We start from the raw sequence: 17,626 nt of genomic DNA on the forward strand, positions 1-17,626 counted from the left end.
CACTGTTATTTCGTATATTTTCAATCGCTCCCCGTGTACGACAAGAACGCTCATCCTTCGATGCGTTCTCAAGGCGCGAGAAAGAATACGCATCGGAATTTGTCAACGATATCTTTAACGTCAGTGTTTCGTCAAGTGCACGTGTACCGTATTCGTGTAAAATCTCCATACGATTCGCGAAGACGTCTCGAGTATCGTCGTTTCGTAGGTGTTGGGCCCGCGCGCAAGGAGAGATAAGGTGCGCGCAACGTTTCTGGAATGCGCTCGATTCGCTCGTACTTGCGAAACGCGCGAGAAGAGCGGCGCGCAGCTCGAAAGTATTTAACCCGAAAGGGGTATTAAGCAACGGACGCAGCCTTTGATTCCGACGGATATTTACGGCGGCGCAGCCACGCTCGAGGTTTCACTGAACTAGTTTTCCACCGCGAGTGGTGCAAGGATATGACACACATACCGTACACACGGCGAGCATACACGCGCGTAAACAGCGACGAGTTAAAGACGTGCTCTTTACCGCTCGCCGGTACTCGCGAACGATAACGCGGTTCCACGAGTTTTCGTTAATTAAATACGGAAATCTTTCGCGCTGTACCGAGACGAATAGATGTCGCGGTACGTTATTCAATTATTTGTTTTTTATTCGATCGATCGTCGTAGATTTCGTCGCGATAAATGTTTGCTGGAGCAAGTGTATCGAGGATGGGGAAAAGAAACAAAAAGGCCGAAATAAAAAGGCAAATAGAATGCATCGACGCGTAGCTTCGAAAGAGACTCTCGAACGTTCGCTTAAATAGTTTTTCGGTGAAATGTACCGTTTGTAACTATTATAGGTTTTTAACTCGGGAAAGTTGGAACGTTTCGGCGTAACGCTACGGTTCGCCTCGAAACGATTTCGAAGATTCGTAGCTTCGTAGACCGCGATATCAAAACCGTAACTTTATTTCCAGCTCTTCGTACGTTCGACCGACGATTCTCCAGATATTAATGGAAACAGGAAAACACATATTATCCTCCAAGTAGGTAGTACCGTGTTCGAAACGGAGCACTTGCTAGCCGAGTAATACGGGTAATATGGTTACGGTTACCCGAACACACGTGAAATACGGTTAACCGATGGACTACAGTTACCCCGTTAATAAGGTGGATCGTAATAAACATTAGGATTGTTTTACAGTCGCCCTGTGTGCAATTCAAGACGAGAACTGGGAATAATTTTCCCTCGGTGTACGGTCAAGTAGAAGTTAATATTTAACGTTTGCTATTATCGGCTACAAATCGATACAAATAAAACGCAATTCTGCCGTTCGTTCGTTAGCGCATAATTGGGAAATGGTTGGACCAATCGCGATGAACGTTGCAGCGTATCCGCAGTATAGATCGATTTAAGGGGGAACACCACCTTCCGGCCGGGAAAAATGCTGACGTTTGGGAATATTTTTCAACGATACCCCGGTTATTTCGCATAAATGTTTCGCGCGCGTATCAAAAGTGCATACTTTGAACGATGTTTCGACGAATTTTCGTAAAAAAAAAAAAAAAGAAACACCGAGAAGAACGTACATAGAAAATATAGCAGCGTTCTCGTTTCGCGCTGCTCGAATTTCCCGGTCGGCGAGTGCGATGGATATTTCCGAAGCCGACGATCGGAATTCTAAAATTTCAGACGAGTTTGAAAACTGGACGATTGCGCGTACGGATTTTTTCAAAGTGAAAGTATCGAAGAATCGCTCGACGATCGAGGAGAAGAAATACTCGTGCGTGGAACGATAGCTGTGAATCGAGAGCTGGTCGATCTGTGTGCCTTGTCTCGTTCACCGTTGCTTCTACTGCAAAACCGCACGAATGCAAAATCGTGGCAAATCGAATTTGGAGAAATTCTTACTCGAATGGAAATTTTCCGAGCAATACCGTGTCAGATATCGAGTCGGTTCCTTTAAAACAGAATGAAAAATATAAATTTCTTTCTTTCTTTCAACTCGTAGAACTTGCGAGCTGAGAAAAGAGTCTCGAAGAATGAACGATTTACCGCGATTCTCCGTGAATTCCATCGCGTAACAGAAACGACGTTTGAACGAGCAGCCAATGAAATTAGAACGACGAGGTCCCCGACGAGTTAACGCGACGCGCATGCAGGTCGGCGCTCGTCGTCGCCGTTGTCGACGCGGCGCCCACCAATAATACATCGTCGTCTGCTAAATCCGTGCTACCTGGCCCGAATAATGCCTCTAAAAATACGTGAACCCGGCTTAGGGACGAGCAGGAAGCGGTCTCGTCGGTCTCGTCGGACGCATACCGATGGTGTCGACCGTTTCGTCGTCGACGAGCCCCGCGAGTCTTACGCGGAATTTAATCGACCGAGACGTGGCTCGCACTGGACACACATTGGCGTATTTCTACTATTTGCCCCGGAATATGCGCAAAACAACGATTCGATCCACGGCACACCCGGATCGCCACTGACGGAAGTTCCAACAGCCGCGCGTGGAACGATTCCAAGAGATTCGGGAGCCACTCGACGCCACGACGCGACGCGACGCGACGCCTCGTGACGTTTTAATAACGGAGGCGTTCCCTTGGAACCCGTGGAAGACCTCGGTAATACGAGAGCCCCGGTTAACGCCACCGAGACATTTTTTACTCGAGAAATAAGAGGGAAACTGTAACGCCGGGAACGTTTCTCGCGAATCGAATCTTCAGGGATCGTGGGTTTCGAATTTTGGGTTGGATCTCGAATCGAAGAAAGAAAAAGGATTCGAGTAGGTTGATAATTACATTGTACTATGATTATTGCACCGTTCGATTTAAATTTTCCGTGTGTGTTCATACTGTGCTTAGAAAACGTCCATCGGTTTGGAAATAGACACTCTTCAACCGTTTCGAACGTTCCGCGTTCAATGATCGTTTTTCAATAGTTTGAACGTCGATCTTTCGAAGAATCGAGGATAAAATTCGATCGAGGTTTCAATCCGACTTCCAGCTGGAAATTTGGCTCGCGACCGGAAACCCGGACACCGAATACCCGAAACGTTCTCGAAGCTCGTTAATTAAGTACCTAATTGTACCGCAGCGAGGACCCGTATACCGCGATTCAATACGAGTAACAGTCCTCGATAATACCGACGCGTTGTCGAGCGTTTAATATCGCGCGATAAAACGAAAATTAATTACCGCGATTTTCCAACGCGCGCGATCCTCGTTCGACTTGTTTCGAGCCTAATCTCGGGTAACTGGGTGACTTTCGTTCGGACGTTGCTTTCTACGATAATAACGGCAATTGATACAATAATCGCAGAGTCGACGACGCGGAGACGGTTTAAAATGAAACCTCGAGCCGCGGGTAAAAGCTACTCTAGCCGAAAGGAAGGTTACCGATGTCCTGTACGTCTCGATGACGCAACCATCGGAGAAATCGATATCGCGTGCACTTACGTTGGTCTTGAACGCCGAGTTTCTTTCGCGAATTTTCGACGCATCGAACGTCGAGAACGTCGCGCGTGCAACGAGCGGATCGGTGTTGAGAATAACGAATACGCTCGGGGAGAGTACAGTGACCAACGATCAGCTCTCGTCGGTTTGCAATCGCGAATACTTTACATTACGAATACGTTCGCGCGTTACGGTCCAACGAATCGCGATATTTGAATACGTAGACTTTCGCGCCATCCGATGCATCTTCGCGCCCTTTTATTCTCCAAACACGGCGAACCATCGCGATTAACAGTCGTCGTCGTAGTTGTTATCGCGGTCGTCTCTAGACCGACGCAAGCACAGCTCGAAACGAAAATTAATAATTACCCTCGCCGTTGGCTCTCTCGACGGCGGAGAGAATTTATAAATACATTACGCTCTCGAATTCAATCGAGGCAATAGAGCCTAGACCCTCTCCGTCCGATTTCTCGACAAACAATCCCGATCCCGAGGACGCGCTCTTTGTTCTCCATTATACGGGAATATTGATTAATCGATTAAGTAACAATACGTAAGGAACGGGAATATGAATTATTTATACGCTCGAGTAATTCCATCTCGACCCTCGAGTATCCCGCTAGATTGCTAGCACAATGCGATTCTCCTCGCTTCGCTCGTACTTTTCTTCTCGTTTTAACCATCGCGGATGATTTTCAACGTTTCGCGTTCCAACGGGGGCTACGAACCTAAACTCGGGCTCGATACATCGCCCATTTTTCTTCGGAAATGGCTTCACTGAAAATCGAACGGTATACTTTCGTAACTTTTTAACCGTGTACTTTATTAACCACTTTAGGCTGCTCGGACTCGGAGATAGATTCTCTTTGTAAGTTTCGAGCTACGCCTCGCAATATACATTATCCTCTATTTGTATTTCTCTGTGTTTCCATCCTCATGTATGTGTGTATGTGTTTATGGTTCTATTCTTCGTTATTACCAGATTGCTCAATAAGTTTCATCGTCGGATAAATCTTACCAAACACATACTATTGGTTGTTCGGAAAGTCACATCGTATTTTTTAGTGAAAATGAAACACGATTTTTTCTAAAACATACAAACATTTTATTAAATTATACATTCTCCATTTTGGAAAACGAAACGACTTTTTACACAACCCAATACATTAAACGATACTCTTCGATAAGTTTCACCCAACGACGAAACTTACGGAACAACCTATTAAATGATCTTTCAATCCTTCCTCAATTTTTCACGTTATCTCGCGTGTACTATCTTCTCCTCTCGTCAAGTTCACCCCCTACCCTCGAACAATGCTCACGTTTCACGAACGAATCGTACACGAGCTTTCGAGTTTCGAGCGATTAATTCGATTAAATTCCCCCAAGAATCGTGGTATCGCTTTACGCGTATTCCGCGAGCGTTTCAAGATCGAGATAATTTTCGAAGCCGAGTCGGTTCGACGCGCGATTGGAAATGGTTAATTATACAAAAATAAGACGCTCGAAGACTCAAGGATCTCGCGAACGCGATTTAAACGGTTTCTGTCGCTTCGTCGGCCGATATTCGAGAGGCGGTGGTCGCGCGAGTGACTTTTCCAGGTCAAAACGCTTCTTCGAATCGTGTCAACCGGGTATACCAGGACGAGCTCTCGATGATCGGTCGTTTAATCGGCTGGTGGAAACGGTTCTGGAACGGCCTTCAAGTGTCCGACGTGAAAACGCAATCGGGGCTGATCCAAAGACGCGCTCGAGTAATGGACTAATAACCTTCGAGCGGAGCGTTATCTAAATACGCTCGTCGAGTTATTACGCAGCTCGCCGCTATCGGAAAAGTGGAACGATCGATTCCCCGCCGCTTGGTCTAGTTTCAGCCAAGTTGCAGATCGAGTTAAGCCGATCTAAAAGTTCCACGAGACGCGCCGTATCGGCGCGCGTTGCACGATCATCCTCCGTCGCGATTTCCGCGCGTACGCGTACGAGTAACGCGTTATCGTTCTCGCGAATTTTCCTAGGAAAATAGATACAGCTGTGGTTTCACTTATGTGTATTGCGCGAGAGGAATATTACTCATATTACTGCGCGAGAGGAATCGAAGAGTGGTCGAGAGGTCGATCGATCGAGCGCGAAACGTCGCCAAGATGCTCGCGGATCTCTCGTCGTGGTAACCGATAGTTCCTGGTGCTCGACGATCGGATATCGTCGATATCGGTACACTTGGTCGCGAAGAGGGACAAAGTTTGGTTCGTCGACGTTCAAAGTGTCTTTTCCCAGTGTGCGCGATATATTTTGCGAAATATCCTTTCGGAACGTTCTTTCGAACTGTCTCGTGTTGGAATATTAAAGTATCGCGTTGAAGGGATGGATATTCGACGATTAAAATATCGAGATGTGTAAATTCGAAACGCTCGCGAACCAAAATATCTTTGGTCGACGATCGAGACGAATAATCGTCGTTCCTGGATCGCGCAAAGTATATTTAAACGTTCGTGAAGATGTTCGATCTCTTGGAAATCTTCTATCGAACGTACCGTGTTCGTGGACCGTTCGATGATGGAAAAATCGTTGTATAGGTTCTGGTTACGATAGAAAATCGATCGAAAGAAACTATTTCGTTGTTGGAAGTTGAAGATCCCGGTGGTACGAAAGGCGAGAGTTTCGATCCCGGGGAACGCACGATTCGGCTATAAATTTCATCGAGCTTTCTCTGAAACGTTGATCGTTCGTAGTGCGTGTCGTATCGAGAGATCGTGCAACCTGGCGCGAAATATTTCATAGGGATCGGTTCGAACGGATTACGATCCAGGCACCCATTGTTGCTGATTCCTTTCGCGAGTCCCGAGGTCGGAGATCGGGCCACTTTCGAGAGTTATTAGCGCAACAAAGGCTCCAACGATAATGTCAGCGTCGATAGAAATCGTACGGCGCGCCGCCGATAATTCGCCGCGGCGCCGTTTCCTTTTTTTCTTTTTCTCTTTTCTTCTTTTTATTTATTTCTTCCCTGGATCGCGCGTGCAACGTGCCCCGTGCGCGAATTTCGCGCCGCTCGAAACCTCCTTCCTCCTCGGGTGCTCGAAGGCCGAAACGATCGAGACGTCGATACGCCGCGCTAATCGGGCTTTCTATCGAGGACGTCGTGTAAACTCTATTAACCGGTCGGAACATTTAGGATCGGTGTTACGACCGGGTTATGTGTACATTTCACGGGAGATTTACAGCCCGTGAACTCGTAAACCTTGCGGATATTCTCAGCGTGAATGAATTTCTGCCGCGGTGTACGCTCGCGGAAAACCGTATCGTCGGGAATCTTCCTAATAATATTTGCTCCTCGGCGTTACTCAATTGGTGCGTCTTCACCGTCGAAATACGACCGACGGGGTCGCCTTTACGACGGGAACGACGAAACCGCGAATTTAATGGGTTACGAGAGACAACGAAAAACAAAAATAAACGCGATCGAACCACCGACGATTCGACGGAACAACTATGACGGTTCGAATGTTATGATTTTCGATGATCGTACAGCAAAGTACTCTTTTCGTTTCGTTTCTTCTTTTACGTTCGATTTTATCCACTTTCGCGTTGTTTTCAACAACGATGACGGATCGAACGTTACGATTTTCGATGATCGTACAACAGTGTAGTCCTTTCGTTTCTTCTTCTTCTTTTACGATTCATCGTATCCACTTTCGCGTTATTTCCATCGCATTATTTCATTGTTTTTAATAACAATCACGGATCAAACGTTACGATTTTCAATGATTGTACAGCAGTGTAGTCCTTTCGTTTCTTATTCTTCTTTTACGTTCGATCGTATCCACTTTCGTGTTGTTTTCAACAACGATGACGGATCGAACGTTACGATTTTCGATGATTCTACAGTAGTGTAGTCCTTTCGTTTCTTATTCTTTGTTTACGTTCGATTGTATCCACTTTCGTGTTGTTTTCAACAACGATGACGGATCGAACGTTACGATTTTCGATGATTCTACAGTAGTGTAGTCCTTTCGTTTCTTCTTCTTCTTCTTTTATTATACGTTCGATCGTATCCACTTTCGCGTTATTTCCATCGCGTTGTTTTCAATAACAATCACGGATCGAACGTTACGATTTTCGATGATCATACAACAGTGTACTCTTTTCGTTTCTTCTTCCTCCTTTACCTTCAATCATATCCACTTTCGCGTTATTTCCATCACGTTGTTTTCAACAACGATGACTGATCGTACAGCAGTGTACTCTTTCCGTTTCTTCTTGTAGGATTACGGAATTGTTCAGCCCAAAAGAAAATGTAAATAGGACGTTTATATTTAGATAAATATAATACAGTCACGCAGCGGAGTATGGTTATAAACAACTAAAAAAATTGTAACGATCACGTCGGCACACCAACCGAAAAAAAAGAAAATCCGGTATCGAGCTCATCCACCATGCCTTGACTTCTCAAACACTGCATGGTTCAATATCATTGCATTCCAACACTTCTTCCTCCTTTACCATCTATAGTATCCACTTTCCCCTTTGTTTTCTTCTCCACGCGATAAACGACAGCACGGTGACACGGATCATAGAATTATCAAATAAATCACAGAAGAAATACGCGACGTGTCACACGTGTCCCCGTTGGACACTAACACGACGTAGATCGTCCTCTCGTCGCAGAAGTACCGCAGAAATCTCGATTCGTTGGTAAGGGGCAGGTGTGCGTTCCACGGTGCGGTCGTTGAAAAAAATCGATCCTCGGGCGATCTATCGCGGCGAAACGCGGCCTCGGTCCCCTCCTCGTTTGCTCGTTCCCCGTAGCGGGGTACGATCGGTCGTTTCGTTCCCGTAAGTTACGAGGAGGGCACCGACCGGCCGCGTCTTATTTTTCCACCCTGTTTCCCGGGGTGCGAGAGCACGCGACTACCAGACGGCAGGTGTTCGAGATTGTTGCACCCGGCAGATGTTGGCCCGCCGTCCTAACCTTCTTTCTCGCGCACCGTAGCTCCCCTTCTGTCTCGCTCCTCTTCCTTCATCGAGGCCAACCACCCGGCGTCGTTCCCTCTGTCCGGGGACCGGGCCCCGCCGCGCGGCTCTGTGTCCCTTCTTCGTCGTCGCGAGGAACAACGGTTCTCCGGAACGGAAGAAGAAGAAGAAGACGAAGAAATTTCCGATGCCTCGTGCCGTTCCCGCGCAAGGATCTCTGCCCATGGATCGGTAATCCCTCCTCAAGCGTGTCCTCGACCCGTGAAACCGAAGTCGCTAATTCTTCGAGCAATCGCCTCGTCACCGATGCGAACAAATCGTTTCGACCACGGGGGTCCTTCTCGAGAGCAGATGGAGCTCGAGTCGATTTCTCGTTCACCTTTCCCCGAGAAATCGCGCGAGATTATCGCTTCAAGGACCAAGGAGACTCTTAGTCGGGACCACCAAGTGTCGAAGACACTTTCAGAGTTCCTCGAGGGGCGATTGGGACGAATCTTTGAAGATTCTGTGTGTAATTTGTCCCTGAAATAGGAGAAACGGTTGTTCGTGTTTTGTTATTAGAACGTTGGTTTTAAACTGCGCGAAGCCACTGTGTTGCGGAAACGGAGACTCGTGTTTACATTGGACGGAAACGCGATAAGAATGGATCGGTTCAACGATCCATGTACCCGTATGTTTTTCGCGTACACTTGGATTTTACCGTTTCAACCGTTACTCGTTTGTAAACGAACGCGAGTTCGGTGGATCGGTGCTTTGCGAGACGATTTTTTCATTCGTTTCTTTTTCACGCGCGCGAGTTTCGTCGCTCGTCTAGACGGAGAAGGTGTTGTCCTCGGTGGCATCGGCGATTCACTCGCTCGGGCCAGAAAATATTTCGAGATCGCGGAAGCACTTTCTAATTCGCGAGCCGAGAAAGGCCGGCCGGATTAATAGAGCGCGATCGAAGGAAAGGATCGGGCAAGGATCGATCGCGGACCGTTCGTCTTCGTTCGACGCGATCGGACAATGCGGATGCGGTTTCGAGAACGAGATCTCGGACCGTCACCGATTCCATTTGCGATGAAACGCCACGTCGGCCGAATTTTCCAAGCCGACGAGCTTCCGTTCGAATTCTCGGACGCGGTTACGCTCCTCGAATCGACCTCGAGATCCCTCGGTACCGTGGGACAAGAGGGTACCGTTCCGGACGAAATTCGCGAAAGTGGGTGAAATCTCCACGGTTGGATCCGGGACTGTGTGCTTTTAACGCGTACGCGGAGACAAAGGGACTCCAAGTACGCCCGTAGCTACGGGTTGAGGAGTTTTAGCTTCAACGAGCGGAAGGCGGGTCGCGCGAAATCGAGGCGCTCGGTTTCGAGGGAATACATCGAACGAAAATCGTGGACCTTCTCCACGAACGAGTTCCAGTGGGGAAAAAAATAAAAAATAGAAAATAAAATTCGTACGAGTATCCAGCCGTTGAGTTTCCACGAACGTTGGAATCTATTTGATATTTCATAATGTTCGGTTGTAAATACGTACTTGGAACTCTCGAAACTCTCCGCGCGGAGTCCGGAATTTTTGGCACGCGTTCTTGGCAACGATCCGGTGCGCGCGAAACCGAAACAGAATTCCGCGTACAGCGAAAACACACCCCCTGTTACCACGAGGGGAGAGAAAAATCTTGGCCTCTTCCCTCCCCTCTCTTCACCCCTCTTCCCTGACGATTCGCTCGGTTGGCGCGAAACGACTCTAATCGCCGGTGTGGGTTACGCAAAACGAAAGGCTCCGGCCGAGCGAATGGAAGACAAGGAAACCGATGACCGGTAACATCGTTAATTGACCGTTTCGCGGCGGGTTCGATCGTGCCGGGGCAATCCCCGTCGATCCTCTCGCGGCGCGGAGTGAAAGGCTTCGGGGACGGGGGAATCGTTAAAATCTCGGCCCGACACGGAGGTAGCGGTACAAAAAAAAGAAAAAAGGAGAAAAAAGGAGAAAAAGAGAGAAGAAGGGAAAAAAAGGAAAAGGAAACGAAGGCCGGGTGGATGCGCTCACGAGGCAGAGCCTCGACAAAGAGCACGAGGAGGAGACTTCTTTAAGGGTCGCGCGCACGAACGACCAGGCCACGTGCCAGGCAGGTGCAACCGTACCGAAGAAGCTCTCGCGAACGACGCACCGCGGTTTATCTTCTCGTTCTTTCTTCTTTTATTCTCGGATCCAGGGTTACCTACTCCTCGAGAGACCCCTCCCGTTGTGTTTCCCGTGGAAAAAACCTGGAGAAATAACGCATAGGGCCCCCTTCGTTCGAAAGGAAATTAACGAGCCGGATTCGCGCGGTCTATCCGTGCTCTAGGATCCTTTTCACGACTACTCACCGACGAGGGACGCTAACGAAGAGGTCGATCGTTCCTTTCGGATTATTTTTTTCTACGCGCGTTTATCGGGGCGGACCGATCTTCACGGTGGTTGAAAAAAGACGAAGAGGTTTATCGTTCGGTACTCGACCGGCCCGAACCTCGAATCTAATGGTTCGACACGCGTAACCATTTCGGTGCTATTAGCGTGTACACGCGTCTATAATCGGTACGCGTGCGCTTTACGGACGTGTGGATCGAATTGGAGGAGCGCTTTTAGGATGGGTTACCGCAAGTATTTACATTTGTCGTCTTTCGTACGACCGCTTGACTATAGAAAGACTATTGTAAATGTGTTGCAGCTGCCGAGGAGCTCGGTTCTTTCGAGTTAACTCGGTTCCTTCAAGTCACTCAGTTTGTTCGAGTCACTCGGTTCGTTTGAATAATTCAGTTCCTTCGAGTCATATTCGGTTCGTTTGAGTAATTCAGTTCCTTCGAATCACACAGTTCGTTTGAGTAAATTCGATTCGTTCGAATTCTTGGTTCGTTCGAGTAATTCGGTTCCTTCGAATTCTGGATTCGTTCCAGTAATTCGGTTCCTTCGAATTCTCGGTTCGTTTGAGTAATTCAGTTCCTTCGAGTCACTCATTTCATTCGAGTTACTCTGTTCATTCGAGTCACTCGATTCGTTCGAGTAACTCGGTTTCCTCGAGAAACTCGGTTCATTCGAGTAATTCAGTTTCTTCGAGTCACTCGGTTCGTTCGAATTCTCAGTTCCTTTGAGTAATTCAGTTCCTTCGAGTCACTCATTTCATTCGAATCACTCGATTCGTTCGAATAATTCGATTCCCTCGAGAAACTCGGTTCGTCCGAGTAACTCACTTCCTTCGAGTCACTCGGTTCGTTCGAATTCTCGCTTCCTTCGAATTCTCGGTTCCTTCGAGTTCTCGGTTCTTTCGAGTCGGTCCATCTCGTCGAGTTCTCGGTTAGTTCGAGCCGTTCCGTTTCTCGTCTCGGCTCGAGAACCGAGTCTCGCCTCGGTACGGACGTCCGAGTCGTTGGAACGTTCCGAGCGTTCCAACGACCCCGAGCGGAGCCGTTCCTCGGTCTCGTAAATCCACGACCGCGGACTCAATTTCCGCGAAGGTCGGAGAGAAATCTCGTTCGTGTTCGATCCGTTGCGCATTGGGTGGGGGTGTGTGGGGTGCGGGGGGAACGGTGGAAAGAGACACGCGCGAGACGTCGAGATTTACGAGCGAGAGAGGGAGCAGGTTTTTCGAGAGACGGCGCGGTGGCCGCGCGCCAGTGACGCATTATCTTCGTAATGGCCATAAAACGTTAGAAAGGACCACGATTCGACAACGGAAGTCACCGAGGGAATCGCGTTCTAGCGTATAAGAAGCCGCATTAAGAGGAACGGAGTCTTTATGGGCAATTCGCGTACATATGTTTGCTACACCGACACCACTCGTCCTGCAGCTTCCCCACACCCGCCCCACCCCCGGACAATTGTCCTCCCGGCGAAACGCTCGTAAAAATTCCATTATCGTCGTTCAAAGGAGAGGATACGCTCGTCCGGGGTGGTTATTGACATATTTACGTAAATGCAACGACTCCGCGGGCAAATATGTAATGCGAATTCTTACGGTGGTTCCCGGTCCGGGGAACGTAAAATCTCGCCGATTGTAAAAGTTGATACGGTAACGGGTTAACAACCCGTGTACGGGTACCGATACGCGGCGAACTTTTGCCCGGTTTTATTCTGCCCGAGCGTTACCAGGACACTGAGAACGAGGAAACTCGCTCGGCCGAACGATCTTTCGCGATGCTTCGATGGTTTCTTCTGCCCGCGATCTCTTTCCCAGATGTATCGTATTAAATACTGGAAAACGCGTAACCGCGGGACGACCGATTGGCGCAAGAACTTTTTCTTTTCTTTTTTTTTTTGTCCGCGAGCAAAACGATCGACCGAGACTCGAGAGCGCGTTCTTAGTGGTTTTTGCTCTTATCGAATACTCGTTGCGAATCGAGCACCTTTTCGCCCGCCAAGATCTCTTCTCGAGTAGCTTCGGATGCTTTTTCCGCGCACGATTTCCTTTCGTGGAAGTTGACGTATCGCGTTAACGACGCCGCGAGATGAGAAACACGATTAACGCGAAAAGTTTCGCGCGCGCCTCTCGTTGCGGTTTTTGCTCTTATCGAATACTCGCTGCGTTGTGAATCAAACTGCGCGAAATTGATCCGCGCGACGTAATAACAGCTTTCGGTCGAAGGGGAAGACGTTTCCACGTTTTTCCGTTCGTTCGACCGCGCGGATCGCGTAAGCGGAGAAACGGATCGTGCGCGTGTTTCGGCGTTTCGGCGAGCGGGTGCTTGCTTCGTGGGAAGGTTTCGAGTCGGTTACGAAAATCTTGGAAGCAATCAGAGCTTCCCACACGGTGCGAGGGAACGGAGGGGAAAGAGGAGAACCAATCGGAGGGACGGGCCGAGAAAGGGACCGAGAGAACCGACCGTTGAAGGACAAAAGAATCACGGAAGCGATCGGTGATTTTTGGCAGGACTCGCGCGATCGTTCGTGCGACCGTCGACTCGATTTTCCAAGAATATTATTGTCCAGGAGCGAGTCGAAGACTCGCGGTGCTCGTTTTTCCCGCGGTTCGAATTTTACGGGTCGTTCGATCCGAAATGGAGATTTTTTCCAAACCTCGTTGTCGAATCACTCGATAACGAGAACGAACACTTTTCTATTCGTATGTGTTCGCGAAAAATTCTACTTGCAATAAGTAACTGTCAAAAAATGACATCGAACCGTTCATCGTGGAAATATTCAATTATTCCCCGTTCGAACGGTCCACCCTGTAGCTGCTCGTAATCACGTTAATCGAAGAAGTAAAAATTCGGTAGAAGATTCCAGGAAACCCGGAAAGCGTACACATCCGGTGTTTTTCTAACTCGGGAGTGTAGATATCGTCCGGGGCGATATCGTTGGCCTCGCTCGAGAATAGACGAGTTCAACGGTTAAAAGGTCAAAGCGGCGCGAGATCGATTGTTTGAAGCGATATCGAAAAATCGAAGATTCGTCCGAACAACGCGGAATCACGGTATTTCTACAAATTATTCCCTAGAAACGTTCACGGAGGTTTTCATGGGGGTCCCGAAAGCGTGAAACGATTCAAAAATCGGCAAATTCGGGAACGATGACGACCACCGATGAAGAATAATCGCAGAAACGCTCGAGCATCGTCCAGCGCGTAAATTCCCTTTTCTGAAACGTCCGAGGGCTCGAGAGTCGCGTTCCCCGAGTCGAATGCGTGCGAGTGGGTCCACTTTCTCCCGGTGTCGGGGACAAGGTGTTCGAATTGAAAGGAAACGGGCACAAAAGGCATAGGAGGGCCCGATGATTCGAAAAATCCTCGAAGACCCCGTTGGAAAACTATGTCTCGCGAAGTGGGGCCCGCGGCGAGGGTACGGGGGCGCGCGTGCACTCTCTATGTGAAATCAGCTTCCGGTCGGCAAGTCCCCGGGCCCTTCTCGCCGCGCGTGGGCTCATCTTTCATTCATACGGTGTGACGGTGTGTCGTCGATCCGCGACAGCCACGCACCGGTCCCGTTCCCTTTCTCTTCACCGTGTCGCCCCCACTCCTCCCCCACCCCGCCCCGCCCCGCCCCGTGGGGCCAGCTCTCGCCCCCGCGCACACCGATTCCCGCGGTACGCGTACACGTATACCTGAACACGTATCCCCGGTCCGTACCCTCGACCGGCGAGACGCCGCGCGAAGAGGGACAAAGACGGACGAACAACAAATAACGGCGAAGAGAAGGAGGGCACTTCCGGCCGGTGAAAGTCTAGATAATACCTGGGTGCGAGGCTAGACGCCGGAGAGACTGCGTCGCACGGAACCAGCCGCGGTGAATCTCACAGGTACGAGACGCGCCGGCGGTCGACGTACGAGCGAGAGAGGAGGAGGGACGCGACCCGAAGGTAGACCGACCGAGAACGACGTAAACCACCGGGAGGAGGACGGAGGATAGAAAACACGGCGGAGGAGGCTGCCGGCTTGCCGGCAGAGAGGTGAAAGTGAAAGTGTAACGGCGAGGAAAAGATCTTGTTCCCTCTGTGTCCTCCAGACGTTCCCTCCCACCAGGAAGACGAGGCCGCGTTTTACGAGGAACTCGCTCCAAGTAAATCTCCCTCTCTCGATCTGTTCGGCGGTGAGAGCCGATCGAATCGAGATCGAGGATTCTTCTTTGTGCTCCCTGGGACGTGAAAGCGCTCGTGACTTCGGACACGCTCGTTTCGTACTTCGAATCGTCCCGTAACTTACCGACCGATCGCTCCAATATTTCCCCCGCGCGGACCTTCCGACTTTCCGCGCGATTTAAAGTATCCCGTGTCTCTTCGGGCTTTTCCTCGATCTCGATCTTTCTCCACGAGGTTCTTCGTAGTTTTTTCATGGAATTTTCTTTCGTTTTTCTCGTTCTCGCGTTCTCGTCGCGAAGGGAAGCTTCGAGTTCGAGAACGACGAGAGAACGCGATCATTGTCTTCCCGCTCGGAGTACGAGGATTCTTAACTGGGAACTCGGACGAATTCGCCCAGCAACGTGTCGATACACCGAAAGGTGGACGATGCAGAGGTGTGAACGTTATCGATCGTAAAAATTTTAACCGAGAATTTAATCCTTCCTACCCAGCGTCGTCGTAACCGACGTGAGCACGGAAACCCAGTACTCGTGTTTCAGAGTTCGTCCGGAGCGTCCCGAGCAGGCCCCCTCCCCACCACTTTTCAGTCCCCACGGTTCGAAGCTTCCCTGTTTACACGCCGCGTCCCCGAGAAACGACCGGGCCCGTCGTGAAGCTGTTACCCGTGAAAGAGGACCGACGCGAGAGTCGTCTCCCCCTCTCGCGACAAAGAGTCGGACAACAATGAGGGAGGGGGGCCTGGTCGGTCAGCGGGGACGACACGGGGACCGCGTTTGGCTTTTTAATTCGTTCACAATGGACCGGTAATAATAATCGCGGAACGACGAGTCGGTGACACGGTGACGAAAAAAAAAATCGACCAAGTTTCCCGGTGCGGCGAAGAAACCCGAGATACGGTCGGCGACGAGTCTTCCTCGGCGACAGCTCGAGGGACAGCTGTTGCGAACGGAAACGGCGACATCTTGCGAACGACTCTCGCGGTCGGGAAACAGAGACTCGGCCCGCACCCCGCGAATCATCACGGTATTATTTTCCACGAATTATATTTTGCAGGGATCGTATCCCTATTTACTCGTATCGAGGAAAAGTCGCGTTTCCATCCGGGAAACTTTCCATCCGTCGTTTTCTCCCACCCGCATCTTGTAACTTCTTATCGGGTTAATTATCAGTTTTTCGATCGCAAGTTCGGCGGATTTTGTACGACGATAATCGCGGGAAACTGTTGCTCTTCTCGACGGATTATTTTTCTTCTTTTGTTTGGAAAATTCCTAAAAATTGCTCAATGTTTTCGATTCACGGACGCTCTTAGCGAATTCAGAGTACTCGTTGAAAGAAGCGTTTCGTATTACGAAATAATAGTATTTTTCTACTAGATAATAGTCGGAGGAATTTTTAACGATAGACCGACGTTATCCTCAAATTTTTCCCTGTTAATTTTCCAGGGGGCGATAATTTCCACAATTGGAAAACTCGAGGTAAATTCTCTGCGAAAGAACGATTCGGTGAGATTTAGAGTACTTGTTAAAAGAAGTTTCGTATTACAAAATAATACTACTTTTCTACTAAATAATAGTCGGAGGAATTTTTAACGATAGACCGACATTATCCTCGAATTTTTCCCTAACAATTTTCTAGGAACAATAATTTCCACAATTGGAAAACTCGAGATAAATTCTCTGCGAAAGAACGATTCGGTGAGATTTAGAGTACTTGTTAAAAGAAGTTTCGTATTACAAAATAATACTACTTTTCTACTAAATAATAGTCGGAGGAATTTTTAACGATAGACCGACATTATCCTCGAATTTTTCCCTAACAATTTTCTAGGAACAATAATTTCCACAATTGGAAAACTCGAGATAAATACTCTGCGAAAGAACGATTCGGTGAGATTTAGAGTACTTGTTAAAAGAAGCGTTTCGTATCACGAAATAATACTACTTTTCTACTAGATAATAGTCGGAGGAATTTTTAACGATAGACCGACATTATCCTCGAATTTGTCCCTAACAATATTCTAGGAACAATAATTTCCACAATTGGAGAACTCGAAATAAATTCTCTGCGAAAGAAGTACCTCGTTCAAGAAATCGTGGAACGATTCGGTGAAGAAGATCGATCCTCGACGTGGCGTGCTCGTTCCGAAGCTAATGGGTTAACGCGACGATTTGGGTTCTAGCGGGCGGCAAATTTGTTTGCAATTCGAGCCGAGCGACTCGATTCGCCATTAGTGGCTCCTCTCTCTCTCTCTCTCTTTCTCTCTCTCGTCGAATTAGAGCTTATCCTGTTCCGTATCGAAGCGCAACGAGCACCTCGGCCCACGAGGTCCCCGGATGAATATTCATTCGCCGAAGTTCAGCGACGGGGCGATCCGGGGCGAGCCGGGGCGATCGCCGGCGCGCATGCGCCCGGCCGAGTAATTTAAAGTCACGGCGCGGGACGCGCGGTTCTTGCGTCACGCGACGATACACCGCGTTTCCTGCTCTCGGTTTTCGCCCGCGGGTAGTTCGGCGAGACGATCGCCCGTAATGTTCTCTTTATCCGCAGCGATCGTCGATCGAGATCTACACGAGCACGCCGTGCTAATAAGGCCCGCCGATTGAGGCCTCGCGCGATAACGAGACGACGCGGTATCGCTTCTTCGTTTTCTGTTCGCAGCCAATTACACGCCAGAAGGCGTGCTGCGTCGACGAAGGAC

The sequence above is a fragment of the Ptiloglossa arizonensis genome, chromosome 6 (assembly GCF_051014685.1).
Source record: "Ptiloglossa arizonensis isolate GNS036 chromosome 6, iyPtiAriz1_principal, whole genome shotgun sequence".
Lineage (NCBI taxonomy): Eukaryota > Metazoa > Arthropoda > Insecta > Hymenoptera > Colletidae > Ptiloglossa > Ptiloglossa arizonensis.